We start from the raw sequence: 18,542 nt of genomic DNA, 5'->3' as shown, positions 1-18,542 counted from the left end.
GATAGTAGAAAGGAGAAACATATCAGTAATAGAGGTAGCAATAGAAATGATGCTTGCAGAATGTGTCTCAAAAATCTTTTGGAGAGAAGCAATAAATACAATAGTATATACTATGAACATAGTGTAGATCAAACAAGAAACTAGTAAGAGACATTATGAACTTTGGTTTGAACATGCTTCTTCTATGAAGTATTTTAGAATTTTTGGAAGTAAATGTTGCATTAAAAGAGATGGTGATATTGGAAAATATGATTCAAGAAGTGATGAAGGTATGTTTCTTAGATATTCATTTGAAAGAAAAACTACAAATATTTTAATCAGAGATCTAAGACTATTATTGAGAGTGCTAATGTGTAAGTTGATGAAAAATTTAGAAGTCAAGAAAGGTTAATTGATTATAATTTTGATTAAGAGACTAATCCAAGAACTAACAAGGAAAATGTTGAGTAGGAATAACTTTATGAGTCTAACACTAATTCATGAGCTGAAATTTAGAGAGAAGATCATAGAGAAGAATTTAGAACAGAACCTAGAACAAAATCATAATTGAAGTAGTGATACCTAACATAAATTTAGCAAAGAATCACCCTATAGAAAAAATTATTGGAAGAAAAGAAAAAATCATTGGAAGAAAAGACAAAGGAGTTATGACAAGAAATAAGGTACATGAAAAACTATGTTTCATTTCTCAAGTTGAAACTAAGAATGTTGATGAAGCTTGTAAATATTATTATTCGATAAAAGCTATGAAATAGGAACTAGAGCATATTGAAAAGAACAAAACATTTGAATTGGTTCCTATACCTAAGAATAAGAATATTTTTGGAACTAAATGGGTATTTAGAAGCAATATGAATGAACAAGGTGAGGTTGTAAAAAAAAATGCAAGAATGGTATGCAAAGGTTTTTCCTAGCAAGAAGGGATTGATTTTGAAGAAACATTTGCAATCATTGCTAGAATAGTGGCAATAAGAATGTTTTTGGGATATGTGGCTAATAAGAACTTTAAAGTTTGTCAAATGCATGTCAATTCAGCTTTTCTAAACTGTCAACTTGAAGAAGACACATACATTAAGCAACTTGATGGTTTTCCTTTGATAGATAAAGAGGATATAGCATGTATCTTGAAGGAGGAATTGTATGGACTAAAACAAGCACCTAGAGCCTGGTATGCAAGATTGGATAAATATTTCACAAGTATGGGATTTTTTAAAGGTAAGGTTGATAGTAATTTGTATTTGAGAAAGAATGACATTGCGTGACTTATTATTGAAGAATTAATGGATGGCATTATTTTTGGAGGTAATGATGAAACAAGTGAGACATTTTTAGAGGAAATAAAGAATGAGATTGAGATGAGTATGATTGGTGTGTTGGAATATTCAAATATGGAAAGAGTACTTATGAGAGGGGGGGTGAATCATAAGTATCATACTTTAGCCAATAAAACTTTTAACTAAAAGTAAATTGCATGCATGTAAGTATATCAAATGATCATGAAACTAGACACATGCATCAATAACACTTAACACTGGAATTTGGTAACCCAAAAACCCTCCAGGAATAAGAAGGTAAAACTGGGGTGGGGATGATACCCACAAAAATTACTGCAGCAATATTGTTCAACCACTTCTGATGGTTTTCCCTGTTAAAGGCTTTACACTGTGTCAATAGTGACCTGGTTAGAGGCTTTTAAACACTTAACATGAAGTGTTACCCTGTTAAAGGATTTTATCATCTGGTTAAAGGATTTATCGAAATAGCTATTAAGCTAACCTATCACCATGGGATTTTTATTCTAATACAATTGCTAGAAAGTATTAGGTACAATAAACCTGACTGATTACAATCCTTGATTGCTGATTGCAAGCACTTGTTCTGCTTTCTCTTATCTAGATCCTTTTGTGATCTGATAATCCTCACTTCTGAAAATAGACTTCCTTGCAAACCCTTGTATATCTTCTCATACCTCTTATCTCTCTTTCTCTCATTACAATGAAGTTTCTTATTCCTTATAAAGACATTTGAAGATTTAAGGTTAGGTATGGATCTACAATCCATATTCAATCTTCATTTTCCGCTCAATACTTATCTTTTGCTGATTGGTTTTTACCGCTTAATTCTCCCTCTTCAATTTTAGGGTTTCAAAATTGATTAGGTAGGATACAATGTATCTACCCCATATCTTGTTTTCTTCTTGAAAATTTGCCAGTTGTATCTTAAAAATGTTCTACATGGTGTTCTGTGCCACCAACTCATCATTCTTATCTTCCTTTTAATTCACAGATTTCTAGATAACAACCTTGTCGGCTTAGATCTGGCGAATCTTTGATTTCCTAAATAATTCAGCAACTCGACATTATTGAGTTACTGGTGCTCAGCACCTCTTTGTTACTCAGCACCTATACCAGCTCGGCACTAACTTACTCGGCACTTGAACTTACTCGGCACTTGAACTTCACTCGGCATCTGAACTTCACTCGGCATCTGAACTTCACTTGGCATGCATTATGTACTCGACATCCAATGTGGAATATGATTAGGTGTGTTGGCACTCAAGTGTCAAAAACATTATGATGTTAACAATCTCCCCCTTTGACATGAGTGACAAAAACACTTAACTGACCTTATAAGTACATTTACTAATCTAATTGGTATGTACATATTGAAAACTTTGATCAAAATTTATGTCTTACAATCTTACAATATATACCTCAAAAATTTTGTAACTCCCCCTGAGTTGATTGTGCCTTATCTATATATTATTTGTATATCAATGCTCCTCCTTTGTATCTATTCTCCCCTTATTAATCTATATAACTCCCCATTTACAATCTATATCTCCCACTTTTTGACACTTATGTCAAAGAGTGTTTAAGGGTTAAGACCATATTTGGCCAAGAATGTGTTATTTACCTCCATAATCATTCTGAGAGCTGCATCCCAATTATTCAAAGCAATTTCTAGTGACTTATGCTGGATGGCAGTCTCGGCAGCAAGATGAACAAGTCCATCTAATGTAGAAAGATTTGGATCTTTCTTGAGTACATTTTCTACATATACGTGCTCTTTATGGAGTATTTCTAAATGTGGGGTAATGGAGGACTGGAGTTGTATTACTTTGGCCTTGATATTAGCCTCATCTACTGTTAATATAGTTATTTCTTTGTTTGTGTGAAACGATTGAGCAAAATGCTTCTCACTTTGAGCTAGATCACTTGGTAGTTGCACGCTTGAAATGTTTAAATTTATTTCCAAGCTCAGTATCTTTTGGCTTGTTTCTTGTGTGAAGTATGAAAAATCACACAACTTTTTGTATAGTGAGAATATATTCTCAAGTACCTTCTTCACCTTATCAATGAGCTTTGCCAATTCTACTTGTGAAAGTGCAATTTGTCTTGATATTTTCTTGTTCACTTTCCCTTGAAATTTCTTTTCTAACCATTCCATAAGTTTTGCACTGGTTTCTAGGTCTTCATTTGTCACCTGGTCAACAATATCTGTTAATTGCTCTGTGATATGCTTTGACTCATCTGGTGATTGCAAACTGAAGGCATCCATAAAGATGTACTTGATCTCATAAAGTGTTTGCTTATTTTTATACTCTTTCCTGAGTATTTCCTGCCTTTTCCTTCTATTTAGTGCATCCTACACTTCATTGATTTGATCAATGGTTATTGATTTTGAGTCATAACTTGGTATCACTATTTCTTCATCTAATTCAAGGTCTCCATAATGAAGTAACCTTGCAATTCTGCTAGTGCTGGATGATGGTACTGAAAATTGTAATGGCTTGTGTGAATGAGTCCCTGAGGTAGGAAAATTTATTAGTGTTTGTATTGCCTCCTGTTCTTTACGGGTTTTTATTATTTCCTCCTCTTTCTATTTACCATGATCAATTATTGTTATCTATGGAAGTCCACCTTGTATTTGTGTTGTAGGATCAGATGTAATGGTCTGTCCTATTTGTTCCTTTCCTTGTTCTATAGCTACACTTTGCTTTTGTCTTGCAGCATCAATTGTACTAGTTGGTATTTCAAATTGACTACTAGTAGTTGTGATAGAAGGTGGTTCTTGTGTATTCACCTTATCTTTAACTGTACTTTCTACTAGTTTCTGTAACTCATCTATACTGACCAATACTGGTTCTGTACATAATATTGCTTGTTGTGTTGACTGGTCAAGAATTCTTTTCAGATCTTCTGCAATTAATGGATTGACATTCTGACCAGAAGTATGAGGAACATCAGTAATTTTTATTGTATCTGCAGGTGGAATGGATGCTTGTGGAGGGCTAGGGGGTGGCAATTGTGTGTCTTGCACACTCTGATCTAGTTGCTCCTCTTGTTCAGCTGTTGCCATTGTATCCTATTTTTGTGTCTTTTCCTCCTTTCCATCTATCTTTTCTTCTTCTCTCTTCTCTTCTTCTCTTCTCTTCTTCTCTTCTCTTTTCTTCTTCTTCTTTCCTCTTTTTCCTCTCTTCTATTGGTATGGCTACTTCTTCCTTGTATTCTTCCTCAAGAAAATCTTCAATCTTTTTATACAAATTCTTCCACGATTTTATTATTCTTTGAACAATCTCTTCCATTCTATTTTGAAGTATAAAGAATGCCCTGTATTTGGGTGTGACCCTGTTATTATGCCTTTTGACTGCTTTTCTAATTTTTTCTCTAGTCAAATCTAGCAATACACTGGCTAGGGTTGATTCCCTCATCTCCTTTTCCATTTTTAAGCAAAAATGCCATCTATTTTCTATAATTTTTGACAGCTCCTTTGGCAATTGACCATCTAGTTCAAGTGGGGTGTACTTGAACTGCGCCATCATTCCATACACTGTTTCTTCTATCTTATTTTGTTCTTCTTTATTAAATTTACTAAAATCAACTTTATTTAAATTATTCAAGTCACCACTTGCAATCCTTTTACATAGGGTATCAATAGATGAATTGCTTACCTCTTTTGTTTGCTCTTCGTCATCAGTGTCAAGTTGAGCCACATACTTTCTTCTTTTCCTTGGCTCTTCTTGAGATTCCTTGACTTGTTTCTTCTTGGAAACTTCCTCTTTAGCATTTTGAGTAGAGGCTCTTGTTGATTCTCATTTTGTTGGCTTTTGAGGTGATGGAGTGGCAGCTTTCTTCATTCTGGGCTTGGCTAAAGTTTGTTTTGTTGCCTTTCTCTTCTTTGGCTTGGCTTTAGTTGGTGCTTCCTTGGCTTCTTCTTCCTCTGCACCTTCCTCCTTGTCTTCTCCAAGACTTTGGGTTAGTTCTATTGGCCCTTGTTCCTGCTCATCTTCATCCTCACCGTCATCTTCTTCTTCTTCTGCCTCAGCCTCAATTTCTTTGCCAAATTTCTTGATCTTCTTGACTAGTTTATCTTTCTTCTTCAATGTAGAAGCAATATTTGAATCTATTATTACCTTTGATTTGACAACATCATAGGTTCCAAAAATTTGTGCATTTTTATCAGCTTCTTTTGCAAGTAGAGATGTTATTGCTGTAGAGGCTTGATCAACATCAAGTTCATAACCTAGTGGCCTAAGCCATCTTATTCTAGGTATAACTGCTTGTATTTAAGTATAATCTATATCAACTAAGAAACATATGTCATTTGTATGCTTTTCTACTAATGAAGCTGGTATCCTTGACCTTTGCTTCATTGATTTCTTGAAATCCTCAAAATAACTTGTCATTTGGGCATCAAAATTTTCACCCATTTGTTCAATGTATCCATTAATTTGTTCAACAATTGTTTTATTTGGATTCCATTTTACTTTCCCTATAGAAGGAAATTCTTTCATTAGATAGAAGAACATACACATCAAAACTGATCCAAATTTGCATTGAGCTCCTTTGCTTTTCCTTCTAGCTCCCAGATTTTCATTAATCTGTTGAAACATGAGCTCTACCAGATCATAAGTGTGATCTCTTTTGATTATCTTGTATGCAACATCAACTGCTATACAAGGTACACTGTTCAACCTGCTTGATTGATAGAATTTGTGTGAAATAATTCTTAATGGAAAATTTAGTAGGGGATCTATGACTGTGTCGATAGTCATTCCTCTATTGTTCCATTTGGCACCTGTATTTTTCTCTATTATTTCCCTTTTGTCACTTCGCAGGGTCTTTGGCTGATCTAGGATTGGAATACCAATAACCCTATGAACAGTTTTCTTGGTAAATTTTACTGGCCCTGACTCTAACCAAAAAGCTTCGTCATGTATTCGGCTCAAAATTATCCGTACCCATTCTGTTTTAAAAATAGTCAGAAATGCTAGGGTTTTGGTCAATCCTTTTCTTTCTACTATTGAAAACTCATTTTTTAGTATTTTGTTTTCACACAGTTTATCATATGCATTATGAATTTCTAAGTCTCCTATGGCACCAATTTTGCAATTGTAACATCTGCGAACATCTTGTACCATAACAACTTTTGGGGGAATATGGGAGAGAGCTCCGGCTAGGTCATTTTTGTAGGCAACTTTGGGAATAGGGCGGAAATTAGGTTGCTTCACTTCATTTGAAACTAACTGGACTTCAAATGACTCTTTTTCTTGGGTTTTCTTTGAACTTGACGCCATTATTGCGAACTAAGGTTTATACAACAAATGGGTATAAAATTGCATAGCTTGGCACAAATGAAAATACCTTTAGAATGATGAAATTTGTCTTCAATCACTGTTGAAATCTTTTATGAATGGCTTCTGAGCTGTTCTTGATCTTCTTCACTCCTTTTTCGGCTTTGCTTCTTGTTCGAATGGTGAGAAAATGATCAAAAATCAGATTTATGTACCCTTCAAAAATAGAGTAATAAATGCTTAGTATGTTGCCAACTGTCTACTCAGCTTCTAAAGAAATTTTGACATAACTCAACTTCCATTATTTCCATTTTACTCAGCTTCTATTGGAGTTATCCAACTCGGCATCAATTTTCAGCTTGGTCGTTGTTGGGAGCTCGGCATCCAAAGGCAGTTCGGCATCAACATTTAGTTTTATCTTAACATCTTGTTTCATGTGGATTTATACTTTGCTTAACTTCCTTTTCTTGGGACTAATGTATGATATAGCTTTGTATATCAGTCCTGTGTACTTCTTGTGCTTAGTTTGATGAAGTATGATCACTTAACCCATTGGGTGAGGTGATCCCTCCACTTGATGTGTTGCGGCCTTCCTTCTTTTTCCAAGTCTTATTCATTTGCCCTCTTATCTTTTCAACATCAATTATTTGTTTCCCTTTGCAATCTTTAGTCTTGGGTGCCTTTGATCTTGTAGGACAGTTTCTACTGATATGACCAATTTTCAAACAGCTGAAACATGTAGTTTGATTCAACCATCTTTTGTAGTTTCCTTTGAAATGTGTTCTTATACAATTTTGTGGTATATGTCCATATTCTTGACAATAGTGACAACTATTTTTGGTGTTGTAATCCCAATGATAATGACTTTCATTTCCTTCTATTTTTGCTGGTTGATTTAATGTCCACATAGGTTTTGATCTACATTCAAATGCCCTATGTCCATACTTTTTGCAATTATAACAATGTCCATCAAATCTTTGAGTCCTTATGACATTAGATCTGCAATTTTGTGTCATATATCCTTGCATGTTGCACTTGTGATAGAAACTTTTGGGTATGTTTGATTGATTAAATCTTCTACTCCTGCACACATTAGCTATATGTTCCTTCTTATTACAGAAATGACAAGTGGGTTTTGAATTCTTACCTTTATCACTTCTTTGTTTAGCACTCTTTGATGATTCTCCAACTTCAGTGCTATTGTATCCTAGTCCTGATGTATCATGGGCAGATTTTGGTGATTTCAGCAACTGTTCAAAATACTTTATTGCTTCACTTGATTTGTTGAGATTCTCTGCTACCTCTTTTTCTCTGTTCAATTCATTCTGCATTTGTTCATTTTGCATCTTCAAGGTAGAGATCTCAATATCCTTTACATTGAGTTCATGATGAAGGTTCATCATTTGGGCAAGTGTATCCATCTGCATGTTTGAGATCCTTGTCAGTTCAGTACATTTTTCTTCAAGTCTATTTGCAAGATTCCTTTTGTCATTTTGCATCATGATCTTATCATCAACTGCTCTTTTCTTTTGTTCAGTAATTTCACATATCATTACAGCCTGTGATTCATGTTCCATCTTGAGAGTTCTTATCTCTTCTACTTGAATTTTATTTTTCTCCATCAGTTCTGCTATTGTTGCATCAAACTCTTTAGTGTCTCCACTGGAAAATAAGTTGGCAGTATCAATCTCCTTGTAGTGTATATCATTTTCAGCTATGGCTAGATCCTTCCTCTTTTTTAATGAGTTTCTCAACTTGTTTCTAAATTCCTCCAAGCTATGCAGAGCAAGTTGCACATCTATCACCTGATTTTCAATGATCTTTCCATGTTTGAAGGCTTCCATCTTTAGATCTTTTCCTCCAAGTTGTTAGGCTTTTCCTTAAGAGAACCTGGATTATACTCTGATACCAATTGTTGGAATATTCAAATATGGAAAGAGTACTTATGAGAGAGGGGGGTGAATCATAAGTATCATACTTTAGCCAATAAAAAATTTAACTGAAAGTAAATTGCATGCATGTAAGTATATCAAATGATCATGAAACCAGAAACATGCATCAATAACACTTAACACTGGAATTTGGTAACCCAAAAACCCTCCTAGAATAAGAAGGTAAAACTGGGGTGGGGATGATACCCACAAAAATTACTGCAGCAATATTGTTCAACCACTTCTGATGGTTTGCCCTATTAAAGGCTTTACACTGTGTCAATAGTGACCTGGTTAGAGGCTTTTAAACACTTAACATGAAGTGTTACCCTGTTAAAGGATTTTATCACCTGGTTAAAGAATTTATCGAAATAGCTATTAAGCTAACCTATCACCATAGGATTTTTATTCTAATACAATTGCTAGAAAGTATTAGGTACAATAAACCTGACTGATTACAATCCTTGATCGCTAATTGCAGGCACTTGTTCTGCTTTCTCTGATCTGGATCCTTTTGTGATTTGATAATCCTCACTTCTAAAAATAGACTTCCTTGCGAACCCTTGTATATCTTCTCATACCTCTTATCTCTCTTTCTCTCATTACAATGAAGTTTCATCTTCCTTATAAAGACATTTGAAGATTTAGGGTTAGGTATGGATGTACAAACCATATTCAATCTTCATTTTCCACTCAATACTTATCTTTTGCTGATTGGTTTTTACCTCTCAATTCTCCCTCTTCAATTTTTGGGTTTCAAAATTGATTAGGTAGGATACAATGTATCTACCCCATATCTTGTTTTCTTCTTGAAACTTCACCAGTTGTATCTTAAAAATTTTCTACATGGTGTTCTGTGCCACCAACTCATCATTCTTATCTTCCTTTTAATTCACAAATTTCTAGATAACAACCTTGTCGGCTTAGATCTAGCGAATCTTCGATTTCCTAAATAATTCAGCAACTCGACATTATTGAGTTACTGGTGCTTGGCACCTCTATGTTACTCGGCACCTATACCAGCTTGGCACTTGAACTTACTCAGCATTTGAACTTACTCGACACTTGAACTTACTCAGGACTTGAACTTACTTGGCACTTGAACTTACTCAGCACTTGAACTTCACTCAACATCTGAACTTCACTCGGCATCTGAACTTCACTCGACATGCATTATGTACTCGGCATCCAATGTGGAATATGATTAAGTGTGTTGGCACTCAAGTGTCAAAAATATTATGATGTTAACATGGTGAGATGAAATACTTCTTGAGATTGTAGATTTTACAAAACAAAGATGGTATCTTCATATCACAAGCTAAGTATCTTAAATATCTATTGGAGAGATTTGGATTTGAAATTTTTAAACCTATTGGAAAAATTATGGTAACTAGATGTAAATTATCTAGCAAACATGAATCCCTACCATTTAACAAAATAAGTACAGATCTATGATTGGTAGATTGAAATATTTGACACATACTAGACATGATATAGCTAGTGCAATTAGAATTGTGGCAAGATTTCAAGAAGATCCTAAAGAGATGTGTTATGTAATAGTAAAATGAATTTTAGAATATTTGAAAGACATGCCTAATTATGGGTTACGAGATGACAGAATGCATGATTTTACTCTATGTGTATACAATAATGTGGATTGGGAAGGAAGTGTAGGTAAAAAAAAGAGCAGCAGTGGTAGAGCATTCTTCTTTCGAGGAAGATTCATTTCTTGGCTAAGCAAGAAAAATGATTTCATTTCATAGAGTATGGTAGAAGAAGTGTATGTAGCATTTGAAAATAATTGTAATCAAATTATTTGGATGAAGCAATTGTTAAAAGACATTGGGATTGAGTTTATAGAGTCTATTATAAGATATTGTGATAGAAAAAGTGCAGTGAGTATGTCGAAGAATCTAATCTAACATTAAAAGATAAAGCATATATCCACTAAGTATCACTTTTTTAGAGAAAATATTGAAGAGAAAAAATCAAATTAGAGTATGTTAGCACAAAGGAGTAGATAACATACATATTTACAAAACCATTGGTGAAGGACACATTTGAGTACTTGAGAGGTATGTTTGGGATGATGTCTCATCCTACTTTTGAGTAGTTGATGTAGAGATTGCATTAGTCTAGTGGTAGAATAGCACTATTTCTTTTATTTGGACTAGATGCTTGATGTTTCTCCTACGAGGGAGTATCTTTGTTTGATTTAAGTCACGAAGGACTCTTGGTACTAGTATTTAATAATATCTTTAGACACTTGAACTTATTGCATATCAAACTTTGAGAGTTGACATAATGATGTCTATGTAATTGATGTCAATGGGGGAGAGAGGAATATCAAGAAAAATATATTTTGGGAGAGAGAAGTATCATGGAAAATTATCCTTTGGGGGGGAGATGAGTACATATATGAGGAAGAGATGTTCCTAAAGGAGAGATTCACATTGATTGATGAAGAGGATTTGAAAATTATTGGTGTATGGGGGAGATTAACACCTTCCTTGTGCATGTTGGTTGTTTAATGGTTATATTCATGGATAACATGAACAAGGGAGCAGATGTAGAAGATATATTTGGTATTCATGGAACTTAGATTTTTTCATTCATGTTTTTCTCAATGCCAAAGGGGGAGATTTTTATCATTAATGTTGATGGTATTCCTATGGGGGAGTATCCTAGCAATGTTGGAGAATTTATTATATGGTTATATGTTGGATTCATGATAGAGTGTTTCATTGATGTTAATATATTGGTTATTTTGTGAAACTGCCAAAGCAGCAGATAAAGATTCTCTTCACATAGTTCAAGGATTAAATATTAGCTTATGCACATTGGTGATTATGATCTAGAATATTTTTAGATGCTACAACAAAGAATGCATATATAAATATGAAGACTGGACAAAGTTATGAAGAATTTGGTGAAGGGAGCTTTCAAAAAGTGTTTCTAGAAAGTGGGTACTATTTAATAAAATTATTCAATTGTGTGTTGTCTTTGATGTTACACAAATGTCATATCAATCATCAGTTAGAGTCTACCAAGCTCAGTTGGTCAGCAAGGCAAAAGATAGAGTCTATCGAGCTTAGAAGGTTGGAAAAGTGAATTATAGAGTCTAACGAGTGTTTCTAGAGGTTACACTGTGAAGATAGTTTCTACTGAGCTCACTCGAGTGCTGAAGGCTTCTATGGTAGAAATCAATTTCTACTGAGCTAGAATGGTTAGCAAAGGGGAATTAGTTTCTACCAAGCTCACAAGGTCAACGAAGGAAAGTTAGTTCTTACTAAGTTCACTTAGTCTCCAAAGGATTTTGTAGAAGTTTGCAATGTTTACCAAGCTTCACTTGGTTGACATTGCAAATCATTATCTTAGCAGGGTCGACCAATGAAGGATTTCATTGTTTTGAAAAATAAAGTTTTTTTTTTAATGTAATGTTTGTAGTCGACTGATGTATGGTTTATTGGTAAATGTAACTTGTAAATGAGCCAAATTGAAAATTTGTAATTTTTAAATAGAAGGTCAAGTTGTGGATTCTAATTGTAATGAACAAGCATGCAAATGAGTTGATTGTGCAGTGTAAGAAAATTTTGAAGAAGGATCAGATATCCCTGAGGAGAAGCACAGTTGTATTCAATCAGTGAGGATCTATTGAAGCAGAACAGAGATTTGTATCAACAAAGTTTAGTTGCATCTCATTCAGGTCACTTATTATTACTTTCTCACCATTGTAGCAATAATTCCTAAATCTCTTAACAGAGTTGGTCTAACAACCATTTTGTAAATCCTCTAACAAGGTGGACAGTTCTACTAAATTATTCTAAAGTCCTCTAGCAAGGCCACTCCTAATAGGGTGATCAAATCCTCTAACAGGGTCACACCTAATAGTGTGTTTTGTAATCTTTAACAAGGTTGGCTCCTAACAGGGCTTACTTAAGAAGAGTGAAAATTGTTAGCTAGTTACTTGGTGGTTTTTCTGATATTGGATTTCCATGTTAAATCTAGTGTCTCTTGTGTTCATGTTATTTACTTTTGCATGCATGTTAATAATTGTGAATGTTTAAAGATTAGTAACAAGTTAATCTACCAAGTTACAACACTTTTTCTGAGTGGCTACCGAGTGACAATAGTAATTAAGTTTTAAGACATCTAAGGGATTTGTGGATTTATTTTTGTGGTAACTAATCCACCCCCCCCCCACCCCTCTTAGTTACTCCATCTATAATTCCAACAATTGGTATTAGAGCTTTTGGTGCTTGTAGGTAGGATTTCAATTATCTAAGCTAAAGATCAGGATATCTTACAAGAGGTAAATTCTAAGGCTTAACAGAGATAACTTTTCAACATGGCAAGGTCTCATGAGACTCCATTTGGCTTCCATTGGAGATATAGGACTAAAATATCTGGATGAAGCATATGTAACTCCTACTAGCACATTATCTACAAATGACATTGTTGAGAAGAAGACTCATAACACCATGATGATAGACATTGCATCAACACTAAGCTATGAAGAATTTGATGATATCAAAGATTGCAAAACTACCTTTGAAATGTGGAACAAGTTCAAAGATATCTATGGAGGAGATGATAATGTAAGAAGAGTCAAAGAAGAAAGTATAAGAGGACAATTTGATCAGATGAGGATGAGAGAGGATGAAAACATAGTAAAATATGTTGAAAGAGTCAAAGCAAGTGATAGTGCAATCAAAGCTTCTAGAGGAGATATCAAGGAGGAAATAGTTATAAGTAAAGTTCTTAGAACATTACTTCTCATTTATGCAATCAAAGTTTCTGCAATTCAAGAAAGAAGATGTGAAGCAAATCATAAGATAATTTTAGAGGCCATAGTTGGAAGATTGACTGCATTTGAGCTAGACAACTATGATAACTATGTTCTAGCTACCAAGAACATTGAATCAGCATTTGAAGACAAGATTTCCCTTAAGGATAAAGGTAAGAAGATAAAGGATTCTCAATCAAAAAGTGAAGAAGAATCAGAACATAGTTCTAAGAGTGATCTTGAGATGGTTGAAGCTCTACTAGCAAGGAAATATTCAAGAGGCAAAGGGAAATACAAAGGTAAGGTTCCTTTAATCTATTTTTCTTGTGAAGAAATTGGACAAATTGCTATTAGGTGCCCAAATAAGAAAAGAAAGGATGAGAAGAAAGGTCACAAGTGCAATGGAAAGAAAGACTTCAAATCATTCAAGGACAAAGGTAAGAAAACATGTTTTATGGCTAAGGATTTTAATGATTTTGATGATGAAGAAGAAGATGAAATCATTTATTTGCTGTGAAAGATGAGTCTAATAATGATGAGGAAATGGTAGTTATTTCTCATGTGAGCAAAAATGATACATGTATCATAGATACTGGTTGCTCTCATCATATGACTGGTGATAAAATTAAGTTTAAACATTTTGAAGACTATGATGGTGGCAATGTGAGGTTTGGTAATAATGAACCTTGTTGCATAAAAGGAAGAGGAAGAATCTCACTAACCAAAGACCTTGTATGTGATCATGCATATTGGGTAGAAGGACTAAAACATAATTTGTTGAGTGTGGCATAGCTACTCAATAACGGATACAAAGTGGAATTCATGCATGGAAAAGAAAGACTGATGGATGACAAAGGAAAGCAGATTGGATCAAGCACTCAAACAAAAGGTAACTTGTTCTATCTTGAGCTTGGTGAATGTTCATGCTTTATTGATGAAGTTGAAGAAAGTTGGTTATGGCATAGGAGGTTGTGTCATGTGACCTTTGATAACTTGGTGGAAATAAGTAAATTCAGGAAAGTAAGAGGCATTCCTAATATAAAGAAACCTGAGGTTGGTCTATGCAAGAATTGTCAAATTGGTAAGATGGGAAAGACTTGCTTTAAAAGTAAAAACTATTAGTCTGAAGAAGTTTTAGAAATTGTGCATATTGATTTATGTGGACCTATTGGAATTGAAAGCTATACTGGTGAAAATTTCTTCATTCTTTTTGTTGATGATTATTCAAGGATGATGATTGTCATGTACCTGAGAGAGAAATCAGAAGCATTTGAGAAGTTCAAATGGTATTTGGAAAAATTTGAGAAGGAAATAAGAAAAAGACTAAAATGTTTGAGATTAGATGCAAGTGGTGAATTCATCTCCCATGAATTCAATAACTTTTGCATTGAAAGGGGAATCAAAAGACAGGTATCAGCACCTAGACCAAGAAAAATGGAATAGAATAAAGAAGGAATAGATCTATCATGGACTGTGCAAGAACCCTAATGATTGAAAAGAGCATTACTATCAAATACTAGATGGAAGCTATCAGCACTATAGTTCATACCTTGAACCGAGTATAGCTGAAAAGGGATTCATTCAAAAACCCTAATGAGCTCTGGTATGGCTATAAACCCAATGTAAGTTACCTAAAAGTATTTGGAAGAAAATGTTCCATTCTAAAAGAATCTAGAAAAGGTAAATTTGATGTGAAGGGTGATGAAGGAATATTTTTGGGATATTCTTGCAAGAGTAAAGCATATAGATGTTTGAATTTATCTACTCACAAAGTCATAGAAAGTGCACATGTGAAAGTTGATGAGTTTGCAGAAAGAATTAAAGAAGAAAGAAAAAGAGAACTAGAAGAATACAAGAGATTTGTTTTCATTGAACTTGATATTGTATCAGATACACTTGTCAATCAGGAATCCTCTACTCTCGAATCTTTAGTATCCGAGTTGTAGGAAGTTCAAACCAAGTTGAAGGAAATTGAATCACATTCTAATGATATCGAGCCAATGCCTACCAAGTTTGAAGGAATCGAGCAGCAAATAGAATAGCCAGAACCCGAAGTTGAAGTGCAAGAGGATGAAAATGCAAAGCATTCAAAAGGAAAGGAACCTATATTAGCTAAGTATGTTAGGAGACATCATGCAACAGATCAAATCATTGGAGATAAATCTGAAGGAATTGTGACAAGAAGTAAGTTGAAAGGTACTTGTTTACTTACTAATTTTGAACCTAGAAGTGTCAAAGATGCATTATAAAATGAAAGTTGGATTGAGGCTATGAATGAAGAGATAGAGTAGATAGAGAAAAATAAAACATGGACTCGTGTACCAAGGTCTAAAGACAAAAATGTGATTGGAACTAAGTGGGTGTTAAAAAATAAGTTGAATGAAGATGGTAAGGTGTCAAGGAACAAAGCTAGACTAGTATGCAAAGGATACTCTTAAGATGAAGGTATAGACCATGGAGAGACTTTTGCTTCTATTGAAAGATTGGAAGGTGTTAGGACCTTACTTTCATATGATGCATACAAAGGATTTAAGGTTTATCAAATGGATGACAAGTCAACATTTCTCAATGGTATACTAGATTAGGAGGTGTACATTGAGTAGCTTGAAGGTTTTGTTGATCCAGATAAGAAGGACATGGTTTGCAAATTACACAAAGCATTGTATGGTTTGAAACAAGCCCCTAGAGCATGGTATGAAAGATTGCATAACTTTCTTATTCATATTGGTTTTCAAAGAACTAATGGTAATAGTAGCTTGTATATTAAGGAAGGACCAGATAATAAGATTGTTTTGGCAGCAATATTTGTGGATGATACATTGTTCACAAGAAATGATGATTTTTGTAAAGAATTTTTAGAGAAAATGAACAAGGAATTTGAAATGTCAATTTTTGGTGAGATAAAATTCTTTGTTGGTCTTCAAATTCAGTAGATTAAGAATAGCATCTACATCACTCAATCTAAATACATCAAGGAGATACTAAAAAAGTGTGGTATGGAAGATTGCAAACTAGTTGGAACTCCTATGTGTATTGGATTGAAACTTACCAAGGATGATGAATCAAAAGAGGTAGATCAGACATTTTATAGATCTATGATTGGAAAGTTGCAATATGTAGTGCATATAAGACCTGATATTTCCCTTGTAGTTGGTATTGTAGCAAGATCTTCAGAAAAATCAAGAGAAAATCACATGATGGCAATCAAAAGAATAATGAGATATTTGAAAAGCACTAAAGATTATGGATTATGGTACAAATTTGGAGGTAATTTGGATTTAAAAGTATTTACTAATGTAGATTGGGCAAGAAACGTTGATGACAGAAAAAGTACAAGTGGAGGAGCTTTCTTTCTTGGACAAGTAAAAAGAAAAATTGTACATCCCAATCCATAGTAGAAGTAGAGTATGTTACAACAGCAATAAACTATTCTAATATTGTTTGGTTCAAACAATTATTGAAAGGTATGAAGGAAGAAATCAAGGAACCTGTTGTTATGTTTTGTGACAATACAAGTGCAATTAACATATCTAAAAATTCAGTGATGCATTCAAAAACCAAGCACAATGCAATAAAGTATCACTTTGTCAGAGAATTGGTGCAGGATAAGGAGATCAAATTGGAATATGTCCATACAAGGGAACAAATTGCTGACATATTCACAAAGCCTTTACCTAAGGATGCATTTATGTATCTAAGAGGTAAGTTAGGGGTCATTCCTTTATCTGAAGCTCAATTAAATGAAGTTTTAGTGATGCATCAATAGGTATCAAGTTGAAGATCTTTCAGTTAATGTAGAATAATCATAGAAATATTGCATATGAATCAGTACATAAGGTAAATTTCTATTCATTTGGTTTGTGTTGTGTTTGGCATGTGTTTTCAAAGAGGGAGAGTATACTGTAATATCTTTCTAAAATTTGAATTTTTTTATGAAGAATTTGATGTTTGTAAAGAAGCTATTTAATTCCTTCACAGAGGGAGATTACTGTAATTTAGAAGTTTGTGGAACAAAATGTAAGAGGGAGAAACATTCTTTCAGAAAAAGACTTGTTTTCAAATTTCATTCTACTATGACATTTTGTGTTGCCATCAATGCCAAAGAGGGAGATTTTTGGATACAATTATTCAATTGTGTGTTGTCTTTGATGTTACATAAATGTCATATTAGTCATCAGTCAGAGTCTACCAAGCTCAGTTGGTCAGCAAGGCAAAAGATAGAGTCTATCAAGCTCAGAAGGTTAGCAAAGTGAATTACAGAGTCTACCGAGCATTTATGGAGGTTACACTATGAAGATAGTTTCTATCGAGCTCACTCGGGTGCTGCAGGCTAATATGGTAGAAATTAGTTTCTACCAAGCTAGCATGATCAATAAAGGGAAATCAATTTCTACCAAGCTCACAAGGTCAGCGAAGGAAAGTTAGTTCTTACCGAGTTCACTCGATCTCCAAAGGATTTTGCAGAAGTTTGTAGTGTTTACCGAGCTTCATTTGGTTAACATTGCAAATTATTTTCTAAGCAATGTTTACCAAGAAAGGTCAAGCAATGAAGGATTTCATTATTTTAGGAAATAAATTTTTTTTTTTTAATGTAATATTTGTAGCTGACTGATGTATGGTTTATTGGTAAATGTAACTTGTAAATGAGCTGACTTGACAATTTGTAATGTATAAATAAAAGGTCAAGTTGTGGATTCTAATTTTAATGAATGAGCATGCAAATGAGTTGATTTTGTAGTGTAAGAAAATTTTGAAGAAGGATTAGATATCCTTGAGGAGTAGCAGAGTTGTATTTGATCAGTGAGGATCTATTGAAGCAGAACAGATATCTATATCAGCAAAGTTCAGTTGCATCTCATTCAGGTCACTTATTGTTACTTTCTCACCATTGTAGCAGTAATTCCTAAATCTCTCAATAGAGTTGGTCTAATAGTAATTTTGTAAATCCTCTAACAGGTTCACACCTAATATGTGTTTTGAAACCTTTAATAGGGTTGGCTCCTAACAGGGCTTAGTTTAGAAGAGTGAAAATTGGTAGCTAGTTACTTGATGGTTTTTCTCATATTGAGTTTCCATGTTAAATCTGGTGTCTCTTGTTTTCATGTTATTTACTTTTGCATGCATGTTAATAATTGTGAATGTTTAAAGATTAGTAACAAGTTAATCTACCGAGTTAGAACATTTTTTTTGTGTGGCTACCAAGTGATAGCAGTAATTAAGTTTTAAGACATCTAAGGGATTTGTAGAT

Source organism: Cupressus sempervirens, chromosome 6, assembly GCF_028749045.1.
Source record: "Cupressus sempervirens isolate cs-2001-9-10 chromosome 6, ASM2874904v1, whole genome shotgun sequence".
Classification (NCBI taxonomy): Eukaryota; Viridiplantae; Streptophyta; class Pinopsida; order Cupressales; family Cupressaceae; genus Cupressus; species Cupressus sempervirens.
Note: the sequence above shows the minus strand (reverse complement) of the source record.